The sequence below is a fragment of the Ambystoma mexicanum genome, chromosome 3q (genome assembly GCF_040938575.1).
Source record: "Ambystoma mexicanum isolate Mex_15411 chromosome 3q, UKY_AmexF1_1, whole genome shotgun sequence".
NCBI classification, from domain to species: Eukaryota; Metazoa; Chordata; class Amphibia; order Caudata; family Ambystomatidae; genus Ambystoma; species Ambystoma mexicanum.
The window spans coordinates 319,294,087-319,310,345 of record NC_090926.1 but is presented as its reverse complement, the minus strand read 5'-3'; the positions used below and the strand labels follow the sequence as shown (position 1 = coordinate 319,310,345).

Here is a 16,259-nt window from a genome sequence, read left to right as displayed (position 1 = left end):
CACATGGTACCGCTAGACCTCTCCATTTTAACAGTGGAAGGGCACCCTTTCACAAATTCCCAAAACGCTTTCTAGTCATTGCGCCTTGAGGCATCCAAGAAGCCCTCCCAAGCTTCCTCTTCAATTTCAGTTTTTCTTCTCTTTAACTCCCCACGATAGTGCACACTGGCCTGAGCAATCTCCCCTTCATGCCAATCAGTACTTTCAAGGCCCTTAGGAGTGCTTTCTTGGCATTGGTACATGCCTCATCAGACCACTCTCTTTTATGTGGCTTCACATTCTGTTTACAATGTATCGTAAAGCCCTTGGCCAAAGCCCCCTGTAGCTTCGTGAACAGTTCAACTACCTCAGATTCCTCCTGTTTAGAAATAACTCATCAATAAACACCTTGACCTTGGCCTCAGCCTTATGGGGGCTGTTATAGAGGTTCAAAATTATTAACGGGTCCCCCGTGGAGGGTGAAAAACAGAGCACCTGTAGGTAGTCCATGTTAGTCTCCACTACCCTTTCCCTACAGGTTAGGGAGGCCTTAATCAAAATGGCCAGAACCCCATAACCTCTTCCTCTAGCATTTTTTTCCGCTGCCATCACCTACGATGTGTAGCCATCTAATTGTGGGGTCTCCAAGACCCAGGTTACAGGAGAATGACGTGTTTTTTTTTAACTCCACAGTGGCTTCCCCTTTGAATTCCCCCTTGGCCCCGGCTATATTCCAGGATAACAAGCTAGCCACCATATGGGCTGCTTTAGATAACATTTGTTCTGCCACAATCTCAGGACCCGTGGGCCTCCGCTCCCCTTACAAATCTCCCGGTCGACTGGGGTAGGGCCGGTCACACGTACGTCAGACCAGATCTTCACAGGAGGTTAGGGCCTGATACCGATTAGCTAGCTCAACCCCAAAAGTATGCGCCCCTCCCTTCTGTGGGGTCAATCTTTCTGATTTAGGGTTGGAACTCCAACCCAAGGGGAATCTGTGGCCAAGAGGTGGATACAAAGGCCCCCGTGCATGGGGTCACTCAGTGCTTCCCTCCTCCTAACACATTCGCTCAAGCCGTTCCCTGTAGCAGCCACCCTTCCTGTACAACCGTAGAAAAAATCCAGAGAGACCACCCTACTATGGAGACTGTAGCTGTTTGGTTTTAGGCCTCTGGATAAAGTAGAGTTGACCAAATAACTAACCATTGTTGCATCTGAGAAGGAAACCACTATGCGGTCCCCCTCCATACATTTGGGTTTTTGGCCTACCCTTCTTGCCATAAATGTAAGGCTTGAGTCAATGCTCGGTCCAATCAGGTTGGTGTTGATCCAATGGGTCGTTTTATTCATTAGTGAAATAGTTGATTCAAATCCACACTATGGAAGTCCTGGTGCACCCATGATAATCCCCACAAGATGGGCTGCTGCAGGCGGCAAATTCAAAATGCTCTTCTCTGGCACACCTTTATGCACGTCAGCCCCAGTGTCCCCTATCAAAGTCCTAAAGCTTAAGTCGGACCTCCTAGTCCCCGTAAAAATTAGAATTAACAGTTACTGAGCTTAACTGTGTGGTTACTTCCTTATCCTTTTCTGTCATCACCAGCCCGCCAACATCAGTGACCGGGCCAGTACAGTACCCACTCACGCCCCTCCACCCCCCGCCCCGATAGTATCTTACCATTTGGCTTTGCCCCAACCCCAACCATACTTATTTCTGCCACTCTTTTTGTTAGAACTCTGATTAACCCCAGACTTAAACATCTGCAATGACTCCAGGATGGTCTGAAGGGGCTTGAGCTTTACATCTAGAAGTGATTCCAGCCAGAGCTTATCCTCCCCCCCTGACCTCCCGGAGGAGGAATTTGGATCCTGACTCGGTTCCCTCTCCGGGCTCCCACCCATATGGCTACTCACCAATTTATCCATTACTACCCTCCTCACCACCCGCTCTCCCATCCCTAGCGCACCCCCTCCCCTTCTACTTCCTTTTCTGCCTTTGTACCAGGGTGCAGAGTATCCTGAGGCATACGCACCCCAAGCACCTGCTCCTGTAGAGCCATTGCCTGAACCACTGGGCCCCCTAAATCCCCCATCCCCTCAATACGACCATTTTTTTCAGTGGTGCTAACTTTGGGATTCCCTCCTGAACCTGAAATAGCATCCCATGTGGCTTTTCCAGTAACGGTGATGCGATTCACTATTTTCTGGCCATGTCTTCCAAATACAAATCGAGGGAGCGTTGCAAAAGATGGGGCTTAACATTGGCAAGCTACTGGGATATTTTCATTTGTTTTGTTTTTTCACTTTTTGCCAGTGCCCCTGGTCTCCCATTATCCCTCGCTTTTCTTTTCACCAAAGTTCCTCGCCCAATCCCTAGAGGGTGAGTATAGATTTGTTGTAAATACACAGATTGTAAATGATCTGTAGAGAAGAAAATGTTAAGAAACCAGAACGCATTCATTACTCATCATGCATTCGTCTTGCCAACAGGATTCAACTCATCTGAATCAGAATAAGAGATTTCCATTTGTCCATCCAACAACTTACCACCAAGACATCACGGTATGTCGGTAAGTACTTAACTCAGACTTTAATTTGGCCTGGATAAATCTACATCATAAAGCCTGTATTATAGGTAACCGCACGTACCTCAAACAATCAATTGAAGTCTCTTAAATACCCAAAGACAGTGGATGTACACTGAATAGGAATGTCACCCTTAACAAATCTAAGGAAACCAATAAGGTAATAAACTTTCTGTAACCAAATTGATTTATATAACATACATGAGTAAGAGACTCTGTCAGTAATGTGCCATAAAAATGTGTGTTCCACAGGTTACCTCTAACATTCATATTGCAAAATTGTGCCAGCGATACCCAAGATGAACCACTTAAGGTGCAGTACCCATGATGTCAAATTAACACTAACAATAGCTAATTAACAATTAGCAATAGATAATCAAGATTAACATGTGAATCTTTGTAATTTGCGTCATAGAAATGAGATGTTAATACGAAAATTGAAGACAAAAGATAATCTTGCTCCTGAAGAAGAGTTCGCTCTCGAAATGCATCAAGCTTCTTTTTATTATGTTTATTATGTTTATTATTTGTATAAAATAGTCTTAAAGAATGTTGGTATTGATGGAATGAATGTTATACAAAACAATGCAAGAAATTGTTAATGTATTCAGTGATTTTATGTAATACACACTTGAGTACTCTACTATATAAATATATGTCTAAAGTTTAGACATTCTCAGTAAACCTTTTTCATACGATAAACTACAAATATTGTCAAAGATTGCCTTCTTATCAAGTAACGTCACTCACTCTGATTTTAAAATTGTGAATAAAGACACATACTCTCTTACATGTTGACTGAAAATTTGTTTCAGTAATCATAGGTGTGCAAGGGATGGGAGTGTCCATGAAATATGAGCACTTTGTTTGTTTCTCATGTCATTGACTTGTGTTACCAGAGTCAGTTATTTCTTCCTCGCCCCCTTCACTTAACAGAAATCCTTATGAGCTACTCCATAGCTCGAAATACCTGAAGCATTTAATACAAGTTCTTAATTTAGGTATGCTTTACCACTTTCCAATGTTTGTACTGGAAATGCACCCAAGAACAGTAAAATTGAGCAGTTATAAAATTGGTTAAAAAGAGTAAATGACAGACAGCTAAAACGTCAATGTCTAAATGGTGACTATACAGCAATACCTTCCGGCATGTACCAATGCATAAGAAACAAATGGTAATGGGCCACTGGCCACAAGGACCACAACGATCCACAGGACAAATACAACCACCCGCCGCCCTGGATTGATAACTTAGTAAGGACTGTTTGGGTCCACAGGCAGCCACAACACCCATGGTCACAGATGGCCACCGGCAGCCAGTCCTCAGGAAAAACCTCCAGAGACAAAGAGGAGGGGGGACAGGGAATGCCCGACGGCTCAAGGAGCAGCCTTAGTCTGTCTCTCACCTCACTGATCCCCCTCTCATAAACACAAAACTTGAAACAGTCAGCGGCATTGGAGAGTGATAGATTTCAATGGCAAATCAATAGTCAACCAGTAGCACGGCTCTCGGGAGTGATTCTAGCTTGGCACACTCCTCCTTATCCAATTACCGGAATATGTAAATAGCCAATCAGTTGGCTGGACTTAGAGTAGCAGGCAAAAGTGGAGGGGAGTGCAAATATATTCACGTACAGTTTTACAACAGTCCAGCTTTCACTTTCCCGCTTTCGTGTTTGCAGGTTTTCAACACTCTGAGTTCACTATCATGCGGAAGTACCAAAGTGCAGAGGGGTGAGGAAACCCGGGTTACCAACGAAGGTCAGCCGATAACTTACTTGAAGATTTTGGTGAAGTAACCTCCTCCATGCTGCTCCACCACGAACCACCAATAACCACTTGTCCCTCCACTTCACCTCTGCGCCAAGCTCTGCGCTAGTGTTAGGGTTAAATGCTCCTCCAACTCCACCTCACATGAATATAGGCTGCAAAAACAGACTGCAAAGGCTGGCAGTACCCCATCAATAATCACTTGTGCCTCAACTTCACCTGCGCACCGCGCTCTGCGCTTGTGTTAGGGTTAAATGCTCCTCCTTCTCCACCTCACAGGACCATAGGGAGCAAAAACAGCAGTAAATGTGTTAAACATCTTCATACCCAGTTTATATTTCAGCACCATTTTAAGCACCTCCCGAGATACCTAGAGAGGTGCTTAGAGCTCTTTCATTGTCTGCACAGGAAATTCACAAGGGCATGGATGATTTTGAGCTTTTAGACCTGTGGAGGACACGCCATCCAAGTGATGGCAAATATTCATATTACTCTTCAGTCCATGATATGCAGTCACACTATGTAACTTAATCGGGACGGGACTGTTACATAGGTCTCGCGAGTGTACTCTGCTCCTTAGGACTCTATCAGAACACCACACTTTATTTTTCACATTTTTTCTTGAGGAGAATTTAATTGAGCAACTTCTCTCGCATTTTAAATTTCATGCACTGTCGAATGTATCATTTAAAAGTGACATTAACGTGGTCATTAACACCTTTTTTTAAACTAATATCGACTTGGTCTCCCTGAATGTCTATCTGGGAGGCATTCAAGGTTTATGTGCTGCATAGGCATAGAGAATGGAGTCCATAAGGCCATAAGGAGGAGTTTGACGGAACTCGAGGTAGAGATCAGACAACTTGAGATTGAAATAGATCAGGTCCAGAAATAACATCCTGCTTCCATCCATGAAAGTTAAACTGGACCAATTCTGATGATTGGCAGATCAGGAGTTGAAATTAGTTTTTGCCCAGATACAGACCTGAAATATGGAGAGGATGGAAGACCTGCCACTTCCTAGCCTTACTGTTGTGTTCTGAAAGAGCCATCACCTCTTTTGTTTTTCTGTAGTCACCCCGAGTTGGCCGGGTATGGGTCCCATGACTGCTGGGCTGAGAGACACAAGCTACTCCTCACTGATGAGGCCCAACAAGGCCAAAACATGTTTGGGGATGCTTGTGGTCTCGTGCAGAAGGGATGTTACCTAGTAGTGTGTGCTGGATTGCCACTTTTGGGGTGGGACCAAGCCTGATTTGCATATGGTCTTTCCCCTTTTGTAATGGCTTGGCAGGTGAAGAACAATGGCCTGGGGGGTTGCCCAGAGCAATGCCAGAGTTTAAGATTAATTCTAAACCTTCCAGCCATCACCACTTTTATTTTGCATTTTGAATGGGCAAATACAAACATAGCGACCATATTGAACGATGAAGGGACACTCATGTCAGATCTGAGTGACATAGTGAATATGTTTCACACTTATTGCAAGACACTGTTCTCTTAGGAAGAATACACAATTCCCTATGGAACTCAAAGCAAACTTATGTGATATACCAATGTGCAAGTTAAATCAGAGCACCCTATACTCCTAAATGCCCCAATCACGGCAAAAGTCCTGGTATTTGATGGTCTAATAGCTGTATTTTTTTATGAATTTGGTCCTAAAGTGTCCCAGCACTTGTTGAAAGTCTGGCAAGAAGCTTTACAGCAAGGCTCCCTCCCTCCTTCTATGGTGAAGTCATGATTACGCTAATCCCGAAGCCCAGGAAAGTCCCCACTAATTGGGCCTCCTGTAGACCCATAGCAATATTACCTACGTGGGGTGGCACATATAGAGTTGGCAGATATAAACTCTTGTCAGGAAGTTCTGTAGATGAGGGGGCAGATGGAAAAAGGGGGAGGGCAGTGTAAGGAACTCATGGTGGCAACAGTAAAGACAGACACAAGTTATCACAATTCAAGGGTGTTTATTAAACTGTATGCAGATTGGAAAAACACCTAATCTAAACCTAAATCTACGATAGGAGCAACCGGCAACCATCAACTGAAAATAAGGCAGTCCTAGGGGCGTTGTGTCAAATGAAAAATAGCCTATGCTAGAAACCTATTGCCAAACCTTACAACTAATACAAAAAGGGTGTGGGATAGTTTACAAGAAAAGAAAGAAGTGTTCACAAATAATATGTCAGAATATGGTAGCATGGGTCTTTCTTCCCCACGTTTTGAGCACAGGGGGAAAAGTGGGATCTTGGAGCACAGCAAAGTCTCGAGCTCTCTCAGCATGAGACGACAGATCTGTTTTAGCTTATCAGGAACCTCGATGGCCAAGTCTCTTTTACCTTCAAAAAGACTCTTGCCTTCGAATGTGAGCAAAATAACAAACAAACACAAAGTTCCTTTTCAGGTCTCAATCGCTTTCCACAAATCAAATATGCAGTCCTCTTTCAGTGGGTCTTGGGTGATGACTTCCACACCGGGACCACCCTCTTCGGGGCTTCAATCCTAAAACAGTTTCTATCGGGTTCACGTTTGTCAAAGCACTGTTTCTTTGGAATTTAGACTTTGCCCCCTCTTCGTCAGCATCCCTCTTCTGGGTTCACTCTTGCTAAATTCACATTCACATTTACTTCCAATGTTTGCAGGATTCACTTCCTTTGCTTTCTTATAGTTCTTAGGTTAAAGGCTTTCGACTGTATGGGGATTTTGCTTGACCTCATTTATGACCATTTTGAGCTATCTCGGCGGCTCTCCTATGGCCTTCTGGTATCTGTAGTTTCACTCAGACAGGGATCCATCAGAGTTTCTCGAAGCAGCACCCACGTGGTGCCGATCCCCTTCTGCAGCTGGTCTCCCCTTTACAATTTTACAGTTCTTTGAACTTCTTTTACTTTGCCACTTTGCGACTTTCATTCCCCACAGCCTGGTTCTTAACGGTTCCCCTTCAACTCACCGGCTGTGATGAACCACTTGGTTTTCCTCGCAACTGGAATCAAGGCCTGTACCATAGTAGCAGGAGTCGCCCTTGTTCCAGCTTATAAGGGTCGATACGCTCCGTGTACATCTGCTGTGGGACACTTGGGCTATTGTCCTCGGTTGTACATTTCCTTCTGCAGAGGTTTTGCTGGATTTTGTCGAGAAGGGCAAGGTCGTGTCTCTCCTCGACAGCCTCTCAGTGTTTGCCGCCTTTCTCCTCTTCTTGAACTGCATGGTCGGGATAGCTGGCTCATCGTGCGGTCTGCCTTGCTCGTACTGTGTCCTCTTGCTTTGCCTTTTATCCCTGTGGGGAAGGGAAAGGGCAGTCAGGTGTCTGTGATCAATTGCCTGATTTTGCCTGTCCCTGGTATTGGGACAAGTCAGGTAAACGACTCTGGTGTTAGTCCATTGTCTTTCATGTTGAGCCAAAGTGTTTGTGCCGGAAAGGGGGGTGGCAGTGTTTTTGAATGTCCTACAGAAGAGGATGGGGAAAAGGTGTTGAAGGAAGGGGGACACCGCATCTCATTCGTCAGTGTCCCACTCCCACTCCCTGAGGACACCCCATCCAGGTGATCCTCCCTCACTAGTCCACCCCCAGGAACTGTATCCAATAGCAATGGCTGTGTCCTAGCCACCTGAATGACAGATCCACAGGGTTCATTCAGGGAGACACCTTCAGGTTTCTCACAGCGGGTAAACAGCCATAGGGTGCAAGCTTTAATTGGCCACTGAGTGACTACTGTATGTTTTTTATGTTGAAGAGAAAGTGTGAAACGGAATTGTATCTGGGAAATCACAGAAAACGTAGGCTCTGCCAAAACTAGGGTGAGTTGACAGTTAGTTGGCAAGTTGTCTCACTGAGCTTGATCATAACCCTGGGGAGTGGCTTCCTCTGAGGGTTTGACAGCTGAGAAATAGGTCTGCCTCCCGTCACAGTCTTCAGCTACAGCCCAAACAGACTCATTTTTGGGACTCTGAGAATGCTAGTATCCCTCGCTGATTGTTTCAATGTGTCCCTCTTCAGTACACGAGTGAAGCGGTTGAATCCCCCATGCACAGCCCCCACTCACTCACACAAATACTAGAGCAGTGTCTTCTGATTCCTGAAGTACAGGCAAGAACCTTGCAACATGCCACCTCAGCAAGCCCTACCCCATGAGGCAGAAGGGCAGCTGTAAGCTGGTGAGTGATAGGGCACCGCTGCCACACCCGCTCAGGGATGCCTTTAAAAAGCTGCCCCTTGCTGGTGTACCAGCAACATCCTATTTAAATGAAAAGCTCCAAGCTGCTGTGTTGGAGCGGAGAGCTTATCACTTAAATAGTGCACCGTGGCTACACCATCATGAGCAGTTTTTCAAAGGCTGTCCCATTCTGGTGTAGCAGCAACGCCCTCGTTAAATGAAAAAAGCCCTGCTCCCATGCTGGAGCACCCAGAAGAAGAGACATTTGTTTTTATGAGGAGCAAATCGTGATATATTTTTCAGTTTTTCGGGGGTGGGCTGCAGGGGCCACAGCTTTTCTGTTGTTTAGAAAGGTAGGTATGTGCAGTGCATGTAACAGACAAATCAGATCAGGCATATTAACCCTTTGTGCAATCTAACTGGGAATGGGAAATTCAAGTAAATACAAGTATATCTCAGTGTAATAGAGACATTAACAACCCAGGCTTTTTATCTCCTATTTGATTCATTTTTTATTTGACTTTTTATTTTAGTAGAATTATGTGAGTACTGATTAATAGTTGAATATCTAAGTTTTGGCTGCACGCGGTGGTGGTTTAGTTCCCCTCTGCATGTGAGCCAAAATGAATGCCGTAAATGATGACTAGGAGATAAGGGTTGGCGAAGGCAGATATAGAGTCTGGCTTTTGTTTGGCTGAACTGTCTTTTGTCTTGGTTATCTGCAGTTAAAAGGTTTTGCATTTTGCATTATTCATATTAGCAAGCGTTTTTTAGGATCAGACAACAGGCGACCATTGCCAAACACAATCGGCCCTTGCTTACTTTCAAACCAACCACGGTTGCCTATCCCCAAGTTAATCATTGCCAACCATGGCCCACCATCCCCAATCATAGCCACCCATTGCCAAACATCGGCAATCATGGTCAAGTTTTACCGATCATGGACTGCGTTTGTGGACCATAGGCAACTATAGCCATCTGTTGAGCCAGTAAGGTTGTTCTGTCGGTTGAGTCGCCACCACAGAGATCTGAGGATCACCTCTAGAATTAGCCTTTTATACTTTCAGGGTCCATCAAAGACCTTGAAATTATATGAGGCTAATGGTCAAAGTGTATTATTAAAATGGCAAGAGTACATTTAGTTAATGGAGGGTGTTTTGTCAAAGATTACGTGAGAGAGACAGGTAGAGAGATACAAAGACAAACACTTACCATTCCAGCACCCAATGTGGCATCCTGAAAATCAACATGGAAGGGATACACACGTTATAAGTATAATCCCCACCTCTGGAACACCACCAATCACTGGGGCGCCCTTGAACGGTATTAATATGAATGCAAATTAATCTGTTTTTACATACTGTCTGTGCCTACTGTATGCATCTCCTTCTTGACAAATGTATGATATATACAGCCTATACATGAGCTAGACTGCTAATATTGCTGTGGAGAGGATTAATACACTTGCTACCGTGATCTGCATGTGAGCAGGAGTAGGTACCATTTTTATTTTATTTATTTCAAATATTTTCATGGTGAAACATATTCTAATGAGGCCTCACAGCGTTGAAAACATTGACAGATTCCACAGCTGTGAGGTTGATGAAACAGGAACTGTTCCATTTTCTAAGAGTATCACCTGGTATGGCAGACTTTGCTAAACCAGGGGACTACACCAAGAAATGCACTAGAAGCAGCTAATATGCTTTAACAAGCTTGTGGCAGTGGGGCTTTAAAGGGAAGGTTGTATCAATCCTACTCACTGACAAATAATCTTGTAGGGCTTCTGTATTGAGCTGCACAAAAGAGGAATACATCAGTACAGTACTCCACTCATGCACCTTTTCTGAACTAAGGACGTGAGACCAAAGGACATGCAGGAGAGAAGAGTGGCACTTTGCAGCAGCACATCTCACTTATCTCCTGACTCAGGATCTGTGATTCCAGTCCATTGTAAAAGGGAGGCAACATAATGCATGCCTGCAGCACCAAAGCAGTATCCCACTTGTGTTCGGAATTGAGGGCTTCTTGCCTGCAGATGCTGTAAGGGGTGAGAAGCGCAACATTTATGCCTACTGTGTCAATGTTTCTGCACAGCATACTGTAGTGCCACGCTCTGTGTTGCCCGCATCGCTCAGTCACACGCCACAAGGGACGTCACTCGTGGTGCAGGGAGGAGTGTGGGGGTTTAGCAGGGCGCTGCACAGAAAAGCACGGAGCGGCAGGCAGATAGGTTGCTCCCATGGGGCTCTCCTGCTTGTGGAGAGAACTACACTATGCACACCAGCCGGGCGTGATAGCAGCATAGATGCTTTATGAAGAATAATACAGTATCTTGTTAACAATAACATGCTTTATTTAAAGAAGTCAACTTTTTGTGTAGGAATGCTCATTTCTACACATATCTCTCAGGCACATTACCTCCATGTTCCTCCTCCTTGTTCCAGTACATACTTTTAAGGTATCAGCCTCTTTGATAGAATACCTTTAGGTGTCGACATATGAGGATAGCCACACAGCTTGTAGATGTTTGGCACACAGCTTGCAAACTTAACTGGTGCTGTAAACATGCTACTGGTGTAATAAAAATGCCGAAGCCAGGTCTGCATTCAGCCTGTTGATTTATAAGCACTCTGTGTTTATTTAATTGAAGTCCTGTTAAGCACAAGCATTGGCAATGCCGACAGTTTTGGCTTGTGTATAATATTAGGCACTTGCCGGGCACTGCTTAGATGCCCAGGTACTTGTACCATTTTGCACCTGCAACTATCAATGGGCAGTTAATACCAATAGCACTGTGCCTGGCAAGTGCCTTTGCCATGCCTAAACAGAAGCCCAAACTGTTTGCTTTGCTAATGCTTGTTGTATCAGTGTGCTCCATCTTGTGGATGTTCCCGTTGCTGTCTGTCACAGACACACCTTATACCCACTGACTTTCCTTGTGTATTGCTCTTTGTGGTTGTTTCTATTTTTGCTTCTTTGATGTAAAATTGTATTTGAAAGGTTGCATTTCTTGATTTATGTAAGGCATCTGTGGCGGCATATGACGAGGATGCATCACTTTGTTGAAATTACTGTACACGCTCTTTCTTGAATATAACATTTTGACAAAAAAAGCGTAAAACCTAATGGAGGAAGTCTTATGTGGTGTTAAAGCCCCTCAATCAGGAGGATGGGTGAAATGCACAAGGGTGGGTCATAAACTCAGATGTGGCACTAGGGACTGTAAAGCTTCTTATTTTGACCTGCTGGAGAACACCTGGACACAGTGGTGTACCAAGCGGGGTAGGGGTCGGGAGGGGCACACTATATACCCCACACAGGCTCTTTTGAGAGCCTTACCAGGACTTTTGTCAATGGGCCACCTCTCCCTTTCGGCACCTCAATGAGGTGCCCAACGGGAAAGGTGACAATGTGTGCTGAGCAATTCCTGCTCAGCACGGTCATTGTCCTGGCAGCAGGACACCTTACCCTTTCCGAAACCTCTGCCAGGACAATGTCCCAAGGAGCTCCGGGCAGAAGCAGAGGGGCTCTGAAGTTGCTCTGTGTCAACAGAGCATTTCAATGTGAGCCATTAGGCACTGATGGGAGGGGGTGGGGACTATTAGCAGAGATGTTTGTCCCTTTAGAAATGTGCATGGGAGATGTGATCAGCAGGGAGAAGGTTGCATAATGCTGCAGGCTTTATGAATTAATGACTATGGTTTTACCCAAGGAGGATATGTTAGGCTCATATTAATCTGCATGATGCTATTGTGACTTTGCATGCAGGATGGGGAGAATAAAACTAAAGCCATCCTCTTATTGCTCAACATATTTCTATAATGATGTATAGTGTAAAGTTAATAATGAAAGGTTACTTTCTTATATAATGTGCTTTCCGTCCAAGGCACTGCTATAAATACAGTATTATTTCAGCACATGAAATGCAAAGGGAAACCTTAATAAATATCTATATAAACTAAACCTGTGAAGATGTGCTCAGTTGCTTAAATTGTCCACATCCCGGTATCACGATTTAACCAAAGTGTGTGATCCTGGGCAGATCATGTAATCAGACTGGAGGCCTCATCACGGGTTGGGCGGTATACCGCTTGGGCTATTAGCGTTACCGCCAAACCCCCCGGCGCTATTAGCGCCGGATCACGTGTTTGTCGGAACGATAATTCCCCATTGGGCCTAATGGGGAATTTTCACCGCTACGACCATCGGCGGTATTAGCGAGCGGTAATAGCACAGAAAATCATCAAAATTGCAGTGGATTTACCCCAGCTCACAGCTGGGGGTAATTCCTGCCAAACCCGTGATTTGGCGGACCCTTAAATGCGTCGGCAATAGCATTACCACTGTATTTAAGGGTTAACGCCAAACTCGTGATGAGGCAGTGTGTCCTATCTGCAGCTCTGTAAGTGATTCACTTCAAAGAGTATGTGTTAATTCATCATGCTGTTATTTTAAAAAAAGCCTGACTATACAGTTGCTCTATATATAACAGTGCAATTTAGGAATTTTGCACCACAACTTTTTTTGCCACCTGGCTTACTTATGACAACTTATTCTAAAGTCACTTCCAATGTGCCTCCAAGTATCAAAGACTGATGATGCTCCTTGCTATGTGTTTTTCTGTGAAGTAATTTCTGTTGGTGCAATCCATATGCAAATTAGGTTTGTATGTATTTTGCCCCAGAGCGCCTGAACAGAGCTCTAATAGATGAGTTCCCTGCACCTGTAATGATTCTGCAGTTAAACTTTTTTGTGTGTTAACATGCCATATGCCACTAGTAATGTTACCAAAAAAGTAGATTGAGGCAGGGGTGGGCAGTTTGTGGGCGCGAATGAGATCATATGGACATGCGGGCACTGTATTTGAGGGGAAAGCAGCAGGACGTAAGCACTGTGTAACTGTCTTGTTATTACCACAACGGAGCGCAGCTCAACATTTCATGAACTGTAACGAGTCATTAATGGCCTCATCAGTCGAAGCCTCGTATTTTAATGACAAGTTAAAGTTTATGAAAGGCCGAGCTTCGTTTCGTTGTGGGTCTAGATTATTCTGAGAGAAAGCTTTACATCAACGGCTTCCTCAAAGGCAGCAGCTTGGTACTCTTCTGCTTTTTTTTTTCTTCTTCTTAATTATCGGATGCATGGGCGGACCCACGCAGGCGCTTCCCCATCCTAAAGGATGATGTGCACCAGACCCACCAATCAATACTTAGCTTACATAAACTCACAACTCCTCCCACCGCCCCGTTTGCCTCACAAAATCCAACATCACACTATTCCTCCTCCTGCCTCTCTCCCCTTCACCTCCCAGCAAAGTCTTCCCACTCAGCTCAGCCACACCCAGCGCAGACAATCGAACCCTCATCAATTCTCTCTCCTCAACATGTCTCTCACACCCAAGCAGAAAATGTCCCACAGTCTCAGGCACACCACACACCGCACAATCTCTCGACTCACGTTTCCCCACTTGAAACAGACAGACAATCATTCAGTCCCGCATGTCCTATCCTCAACCGATTCAGCATCACCTCCTCCCCCCTCCTCCATTCCAGACTCCCCTCATCCACCTTCACCGACACTTTCCCACGAACACCAAACATCCACCTGCCCTTCACCCCACACACCCACCTCTCCTGCCACTTATCTATGACCCGTCTCACCACCACCGCCTTCACCTCATCCACACTCAAAGGTAATCTCACATCAACCGCTCCCCTTCTCATACCCTGACCCGCTGCCAGATCCACTAACTCATTACCCAAAATACCACTGTGACTGGGGACCCACGCCAACTGCAAATCCATTCCCCCTTGTACGCACAGATCAATCTTCCTCCTGATGTCCATGATCATGTCCTTCCTATCACGATCCCCCGCCATAATCGCCTGCAACCCACTCAATGAATCTGAAAATATCACCACCTTATCCAACCCCAACTCGCACACCCTATCGATCGCCAACGCAATCGCCACCAACTCAGCCGTACAAATTGACACATCATTCGTCAATCGTCCCACTTTATACTCCCCAGTGCTTTCCAGATAATACGCCATACCCACTCTCCCAGACACAGGATCCTTCGAACCATCTGTAAACATCTTGCATCCTTCCTTTCCTGCCACATACGCCTGGCCCAAAGCTTTGATCTCGCTCCGCAATCCCCTTTTCTTCCACACCACATTCGCTAACTCCAAACACACCTTTGGAGACCCCATCATCCACCTCGGCCATCTCTCCAAATCCGTATCTGTTACAGTCATCAAATCGCCCACACCCCACTGCACTCCCTTATCCCACATGTGAAACCCAAAAGTGCCCCCTTTCCTCCTCCATCGGTCTCTATAATAATCAAACCTCCAATTATACTTCAAACATTCACGCACCGGATGAGCCACACTCTTCGCACTGCACTTCACCCACCATCTCATATTCAACGCATCTCTCCTCAACCCCAACGGCATCTCCCCCACAAGCACATGAACTGCATTTGCTGGAGAGGACCTCTTCACACCCGAACACACCCTCAAAGCCCTTGCCTGAACCCTGTCCAACCGCAACTTCTGACTTGCTGTGAAACCCACTGACACTTGACATCCGAAATCCATCACACTCAAAATTAACCCCTTATACAACATTCGTAGACACTTCTGTTGAGCACCCGACTCTTTCTCAGTCACCACCCGCAACAAATTCAACCTTCGTTTGCTCTTATCCACCATTCCATTCACCTGCAAATTCCAGTTTAACTTCCTATCCAAAATCACCCCCAAATACCGAAACTCTTCCACGCTTTTCACCTTTCAAAACCAAGTCCAACCCTTGCTGCACTCTTCTCCTTGAGAAAACCATACTCACGCTTTTATCCACAGACATCGAAAAGCCCCATTTCCCACACCACTCCTCCATACGCACTATCGCAGCTTGCAACCGATTCTGCATCAACAAAAAACTTCGCCCTCTTACCCATACACCATCATCTGCAAAGAAATCCACCTGACACCCGAAACCCTCCAAAGCTCGAATCAACCGTCCACCATCACATTAAACAGCATCGCACTAATCACACTCCCCTGCGGTGTCCCATTCTCCATCTTCCAAACCTCAGACAACACCCCCCTCACTCTCACCTGAAAGGTCCTCTCAGCCAAAAACGCCTTAATCCACCGAAACATCCTCCCCTTCACACCCATCTCCAACAGTCTCACCAGCAACCCATTCTTCCACACCATATCATACGCCTTCTCCAAATCCAAAAGGAACGCCCCCAGCATCTCCCCATCACACAAAGCCTCCTCCACTCCAGTCACCAACCTCACTAACTGATCTGCCACTGACCGATTCTTCCTGAACCCACTCTGAAAAATCGCTCAGACACCCATTCGACTCCAAATAGAACCCCAAGCGCTCAACTATCATCCGTTCCATAACCTTACACATCACCACAGTCAGCGCAATCGGCCTATATGACTTACACTCCGTCGGGACCTTGCCACTTTTCAAAATTGCTACCACAATCGCTCTCTTCCATAATCTCGGTAAAACTCCACTCTTCCAGATCTCATTGAACAATGCTAACACCTCCAATTTACATTCCACCGACAACTTCTCCAAAAATACATACATGACTCCATCCACCCCTGGACTTGACCACTTCCCCTTCCGAATCGCCCTATCCAACTCTGCCATAGAAACCAGAGCCTCATACTGCTCTTCCCAAGGCCCAACATTCGCCAACAACTCCCACATTTCCTCCTCAACCACTCCCATA

At 45.5% G+C, this 16,259-nt stretch overlaps 1 protein-coding gene across 2 annotated transcripts in view; it reads left to right on the top strand.

Annotated features, from left to right (window-relative positions):
- The window catches only part of ATG101 (autophagy related 101), a 336,942-nt gene that overhangs the window by 172,635 nt on the left and 148,048 nt on the right, over nucleotides 1-16,259 (top strand). Inside the window, exon 3 of one of the 2 annotated variants that reach the window (XM_069653888.1) lies at nucleotides 2,470-2,549. The exons of the other annotated variant lie outside the window; for it this stretch is intronic. The gene's annotated coding sequence lies outside the window, so the exon portion shown is untranslated. The remainder of the gene's footprint in view (nucleotides 1-2,469; nucleotides 2,550-16,259) is intronic. 2 annotated transcript variants of the gene reach the window in all.